The 6,727-nt window shown below is 36.6% G+C and overlaps 1 long non-coding RNA gene across 1 annotated transcript; it reads left to right on the top strand.

Moving 5' to 3' along the window:
- The first annotated feature begins 314 nt into the window (after positions 1 to 314).
- LOC140618074 (uncharacterized) lies at positions 315 to 2,750 on the top strand. Its single transcript, XR_012018255.1, has 2 exons — positions 315 to 525; positions 1,149 to 2,750. It is a non-coding gene; the product is annotated as an uncharacterized lncRNA (long non-coding RNA).
- The last annotated feature ends 3,977 nt before the right edge of the window (positions 2,751 to 6,727 follow it).

The following is a 6,727-nucleotide window of genomic DNA, read 5'->3' as shown; positions in this document are numbered from 1 at the left end:
CCATTGAGAGGCTTCACGCCTTTAATCCTGAGATCTGGCTCCTAATGAGATTCAAAGATCAACATGTTGACAGCTAATTTTTTAAATTATTAAAATGGTAATGGTATGAGTCTCTCAATAAGAAAATTTTTAATAAAGTTAATTGTAGTCACTGATCCTTCATTGCTCAGAGTTAGTGCCTATCAACTCTTCACTACAATGATCACATTTTCAAGTGTTTCTTCAAATTATTATAATTAATACCATAACATTCTGCAACACTTTGTAAGGTCCTGATTTATATTCCTTTATCAACTGATTTTTAAAAGGAAATTCTAAATGAAATGAGTGGTTGATGTGACCTTAAATCCAGAAACATGAAAAGTTCCTGGTATGTAGCTTATACTCATTGCTCAATGATGCTATATAATTTTAAACAAAGCTCTGACATTCACTAAAGTTTTCTGTTTAAAGATAGGATATATAAGAAGAAGAGATTTGAGTCCCTGAATCTACAGTATCAGATGTACAATTTTGAAATTAAAGGTATAGTATCTGTTGTTATATGGAACTGAAATATTTTGCAGAAGGGAGAAATATTCTGTTATCCATTTCATATTTAATTGCAGTGCTTTTTATGTTCTTGCATCAGCTTGTGGGGATCAACTTCAAGGACCTAGGTTTTATATGCACCCTGCCATATACACAATTAATGTCCAAAGAAAGGAATTGTGGTTGTATCTAGAATTATCTGGGGTAGTTAGAAAAAATAGGTATTAGTTTTAGCCTCTACTCTAGAACATAAAAATCAGAATCTCAGACAGTGTCAACAAGGACTCTCATGTGCAGTCCCAGGTTGAGAACTACTGATTTAAGCAATTGTGAAAACCTAAAGGTTCTAAACAGTTGGTGTCTTGGATACCCTTAGGTAGCTGGCAATGATCTTGGAGAGCTTTACCCTTGTGCATAAGTTCTCTTGATTATAAGAGAGGGAAATACAAGACCAATGGGGAAAAGGGACAAGACCAGGATAAGCTGACAAGGTTCAATGTCCCAGTAAATTAGGTCAGGGTTCAGAGAGAAACCCAGCTTTACAGGGAGGCAAGATTAGTAAGAGCAAAACCAAGAATTATCTGTTGTAATGCTTAAAACAAACTTTCCTATTTCAGCAGGCAGAATTGTTGCCACTCTGGGAACTCATGAGCACAAGTCCATCTGTGATCAACTCAACTCAGTTCCAAGTTCTACTGGATTTGGGGCTTACACAACTGGTAAATCTTATTTATCATTTCTACAGTAACAATTGTTTTTTAATCCATAATTTTTTGAGATTGTGGTGCATTTTATAATCAATTAGTGCACTTAATGCAGTGTTCTTTTTCATTATGACTAAATTGATGGTCTGTCTTAAAATTTATGACATCCTAAATTCAAGGACACATGGTGTTGCCAGGGTTCTCCAGACTAGCTCAGGAACTAGACCATGGGTGAGACCTGGCATTAGAGTTAGCTGTGATGACTTAAGGTCACTGGAAGGAAAAGAAGGCCATAACTGAAATTACAGATTAACACAATCAAGATGTTGAAGAAGACTGCTTCTAGTTCTCAAAAGCTTGCTCTCTACTCTGGGAAATAAGCTAAGAATAGTGAAGTACCATGAGAAAGTTGTCCAGCAAATACAAGTGGTTGGTTCCTGAGCCCACTTTTCAATGGCTCACACCCTCTGTTGGTGGTAGGCAGTCAATATATCTCTGCCCCATCAAGGTTTTGCTTATAGCTTTCAAAATCTTTAAGTTGGAAGGTAGAAAATGATGGAGTTTCAACCCAAGTTCTGTGGAACACACTATGTTCTAAAAATTTAGAGGATTGAGGTTGAAAAGGACTAGGGAAAGATTAATGAGTTGGAGTGGAGTCTTAAAGAATTTCAATGGGTAAAGACAGGGCTTTTCAAAGATCAATAAATGTAAAACTCTTAAAGGGGAAAAGAGCAGGGTGCATTCCTGGCAGAGTGCTTCATCTAGAACATTTCCTAATTCAACCCAGAAAGCCCTGATTTGGTTAATCCAGAGTTAATTGGCAAAGCAAGAATCTACTTGCAAATGGCTGAAAATGTGACCAAATGCTTCTTTCTGTTTTTCCCTCCTGACACAGAACAGAAATGTAGGCTTCTCTAAGAATTTTCTATCACACCCAGAGATTCATGCCAACGAATCTTAACCATAGAGGCCCATTTCTCATTTTGCAAATCACGCACCAGAAAAGAACTCCCACTTGCTTGCAGAGAAGTTCTGGAACAAACAGACCCCTGAGGGCATAGAGCAGGATAAGCAGAAGAAAAACACAGCTCCCAATGCTTAATGGGGAAGAGAGAAGGCTCTGGTGCTATTCCCCTCAGGGGGAAGAATCCCACACACTGAGTATAATTTCCAGGCATGTCGAGTAATGGGGCAAAATTAAATCGGACTCTTCTCTATCTTAAATCTAATTAATCTTCCTCTGCCATGTACTCACTCCACTAAAATACAGCATTACAATTCCAGCACTTTGGTTTGCATTTTGCAGCAGCTCTCCGTAAGCAGCAGTCATCTGATCTTCTAGCTCATGAAATCCTAATATGGGCTGACTTAGAAAAGGGGAAAGACTGGTCCTTGACAAATGTGTATTGAGAGTTTTAAATGCCAAGAAGTAGTAGCCCAGGAAAATAATAATTATTCATCATCATCCACATCATCATTAAGGTTGTTGCATGAAGACTAAGAAATCATCCATTGTGTTAGCTATTAGTGGAATTATATTCTCCATGTACACACTTAAATATTCCTTGGGAATGATTTGTAGAAACAGCATTGCTTAAAACAGTCTATAACTGTCAGCAATTCATATTTAATTCTGAATTTGTTCTGACTTCTTTTTTTGCATAAATGTTTTTGATCTGCTATTTTCTTGGGGGAGAAAAAGTTTGCTTCAAAATCAAGGTCAATCTTATCGAAACCAACCCTGACTCCAATATATCTAATAGCTTCAGGATAAAAGTACACAAGATTTAGTTGAGCAAGAGTATGTTTTAATACTTCTTTAAAACTAAGCTCCTATTATAATGGTTTCCTACCCCTGGAGTGAGGAAATCCCGGATAAAACTTCTCTCGTATTTACTTATTTAGTCCATGCCAGAACTACAAAAGGAGAAACTGTATTCTGGCAAGAGTTATCCTAAGAGGGAGACATTGCAAAATAAACCAGCATGTTGAAACGTTTAGAAATATACCACAAATATTTATGCATTATGGGCTGTTTACATGTGCATGTACGCATATATATTTATATATATATATATATATATATATATATAATGATAGTAGAAGAGCCAAGATTCCTGCATATTATAAAACTTGTATTTATCATCAATTCTAGTTTTGTGACACTGACTAGAGAGGATGGACTAGAAATGATCACCTTTTTAGCTTCAAATTGTATCATTTTATAGTTTATATTTATCCTATCTGATTGACTTAATAAGGTAGAGTACATGAACAGGTCATATGCATGCTTTTCTTTTCCTCCTGAAAGCCATGTATGTCAGAGTGTATGCAGGGGTGAGCTTCTAAGGATTGTGTGCATAGATAATTGCAACAATACAATTATTGATGTCTAGATATGTTTTGAAAGAACCGGAAATCATTTTATGCTTCTTTATATTTTTATAGTATTTATTTCATGGCTTTCACTATTAAGTATCTACAAAGTGATTGAGGGAAGAAAGGAATGGGTGAATGAAAAAAACGTGTTCCAATCAAACAAAATGTATAAATTTAAAATAAGGATTAGTCAGACAGTAAATATTCTAGGCTCTGCATTTCATGAAGTCTCTGTTGTAACTACTCAAATGTTAGTTTAGAGCAAAAACAGCTATAGACAATGTATAAACAAATGATTGTGGTTGTGTGCCAATAAAGCTTTATTTACAAAAATAGTCTGTGGGCAATAGTTTATCAGTTCCTGAACCGAAGCATCAAGGGCAATCCTTTATTCTCAAAATAACTGCTTAACTTACAGATATTTGGATGATTTGCAAGTCTTCCTTAGTGGGTCAGCTTGGAGGAAACTCTAATTCATCCAAACTGTTTTTGCTGATAAGTCATCAATACACAGAAGGTCTATAGGATCAACCAGGCTTCAGTACTTTTTCTCCTCCCTGTCAGTAAATTCCTATTGGCTTTGCTGCATTTTATGTATTGTTCCCATTTCCAGGCTAAATGAGGGAAAGGGGATAGATGGCATAAGAGGACATTGAATGCGATTGCAGGCATCCCACATAGTCTACCCATTAGTCACTTCGGATTTCCAGTGGGGTGAATGCAGCATTCATTAATGCCTAGAGACAGCCTAGGCTAGGTCCAGACAGTCTGCTGGCAGAAAGAAAGCTAAAGGCAAAGGAAGGCCTGTGTCGATTGTCGTCTGTAGTTATGAGCCTGAGAAACAGTAGCTATGAATCAGACTGTCTGATGCTCAGCTGTCTTTATTTGCAACAGTAAGGAAGATAATATTTTAAAAAGCTTTTAGGAATAAAATGAGTCTTAACCACTAGAGAGAAGAATCACAGTCTACAGCTATATCGCTTCGGGGGCTAATGATGATTCACTGTAAAATTAGACCAATTAAGCACCCTCCCCCAATTCTGTAGTCTTGAGAGAGTTAGATAAGATCATTGCTTCCCTTTGACTCATGGAATCCTAAAATAAAGGGGATCTCAGAAATTTTCTGGTCATGGGGTTATGGAATGTTCAAAATATAAGACATCTTACTAGAGATCTGGTCAACTCTTTTATTTACAGATGAGGAAACTGAGTCCTGGTGAGGTAAGTGATATCCGGTGATTCATAGCTAGTGGGGTGGTGAAGGTAGAATTTGAACCAGCACTCTTGATAGATTGATTGAATAATAGTGTCTTAATGAGTGAACCAATCAACTAATTTAGTTTACAAATTGCTTTCCAAAGTGATTTTTATCAAAGAACCAATTTTGATTTTTCATAAGGATCAGAGAAGACCAGCATTCCCCAGAATCTACTTCAGGAAATGCTGTAATTAATACTCCACGCCATCAAACCCTTTCAACTCCACCCACACATCCACTTTACAGGTGAGGGAAATTAGATTTAGGTTGATGGCTCCTGTGTTTGTCTGCATATTAGAAATGCCATAGGAATCTTTTTAGAATCCAAAGCCTATGCCACATCCAGACCAATAAATCACAATCTCTAGGGGGAAAGGCATAAGATGCCATATTTTTTAAGTTTTCCAGGCAATTTTAGTGTGGAAATGTTTTGGGAACCACTGGGCCAGGTGATCTCTTCTTACGTTAATATCTCAAGTAGAAAGACTCATCATCCACTGTGAAAGAAAATGATTTAAGGACATCAGAAGAAATGGAATAACTCTTCTCTAAAGGAGTCCCCATCTCTCTCTCTCTCTCTCTCTCTCTCTCTCTCTTTCTCTCCCTCTCACTCACACATACCACAGGGTGGTTCTGAAGAATAAACCAATACAGGTAAAAGTGCTCTAGGAAACCAAAGAAGTTCTAGAATATAGTACTGTTTTTACCTTAGGAGACATTTAAACTTCAATTAGCTGTGAATGTTGTTCTCTTTACTTGGAAGAATTATTCAGGGATTTAAGTAAATTTTATAAAGCACTCAAAAGTTTTAAAAGTTGTTACTGAAATTAGCTACCTTATAATCCTAATATTTCAGCTGTTTGGCGGCATTTCAGTGGGAGGTAGCTATTCTATGATAACTTAGCAGCCCACCTATACTTTCAGGAAGCCTTACTATAGATGCTGTTCAAAGGTGGTAGCAGTAGTTTGGGTTCATTCATACTTTATATAATTTACTCATGCTTACTTGAAAATTAAAACCTAGAACTATTTTTAGAAGAAACTGTGTTTATACCATATTTTAAAATTTAAAGTTATATTGCAGATGTATTTAATCAAAGAAGATGCAGGAGTTGCCTCCTTTAACTTCATGCTTTCACATAAAAAGTTTATCACCACATTCCACTGAAATACCATATGTAATTTTTTCTTGAATTTTCTTTATCAAATCTACCCCTACCAGCTCATCTGGGCAGTAGATGACTTTGGTATAGTAAGCTAAGTTGGAAGATTATGGTGTATTACTAAATGTTTCCATTTTAATAAAATTCCAGATGCTTTTTTAAAGTGGTTGTTTCTGATTGCAGTTTTAGTGTCTTTCAGATTTTACTCACTTTCTGCGAGTCAAGATGAGCTCTTTATTCCTTGCTCTGCCTCTACATTTTTGGCTCTAGCTCATGTACCTGAAGCTCACTGTTTCATCCCCTTAGATCCTCTAGCTTTCCAGGGGCAAGGAAGAGAGCAGCAGGAGCCCCCTACCCTAGAGTTTTTTATCTAAAACCAATTAACTATCTTGCCATCATCCAAATGCACTCTTGCTCTTCATGACTTGAAGCTGCATTGCATTGTGATTATACTATTCATACTTAGATTGTGTTTAATTGGGGTTACTTTAAGAGATTATGGGAAGAGCCAAGTAACTCCCACTTTCAGCCACCCATTTTATTCTCTCCTGTAGAAGTGTGGAATTTAAGGCAAAATAAGATCTTCTCCTGCTTATTCTTGTATCGACACATCTTGCTTTCCGTAGGAAATTGTTTTGTGAGATTTAGGAAAGAAGAGCCAAGAAATGCTTGTTCTGAAAACTGAAGGACTG

The sequence above is a fragment of the Canis lupus genome, chromosome 26, assembly GCF_048164855.1.
Source record: "Canis lupus baileyi chromosome 26, mCanLup2.hap1, whole genome shotgun sequence".
NCBI lineage: Eukaryota > Metazoa > Chordata > Mammalia > Carnivora > Canidae > Canis > Canis lupus.
Note: the sequence above shows the minus strand (reverse complement) of the source record. Positions and strands in the feature narration are given on the sequence as shown.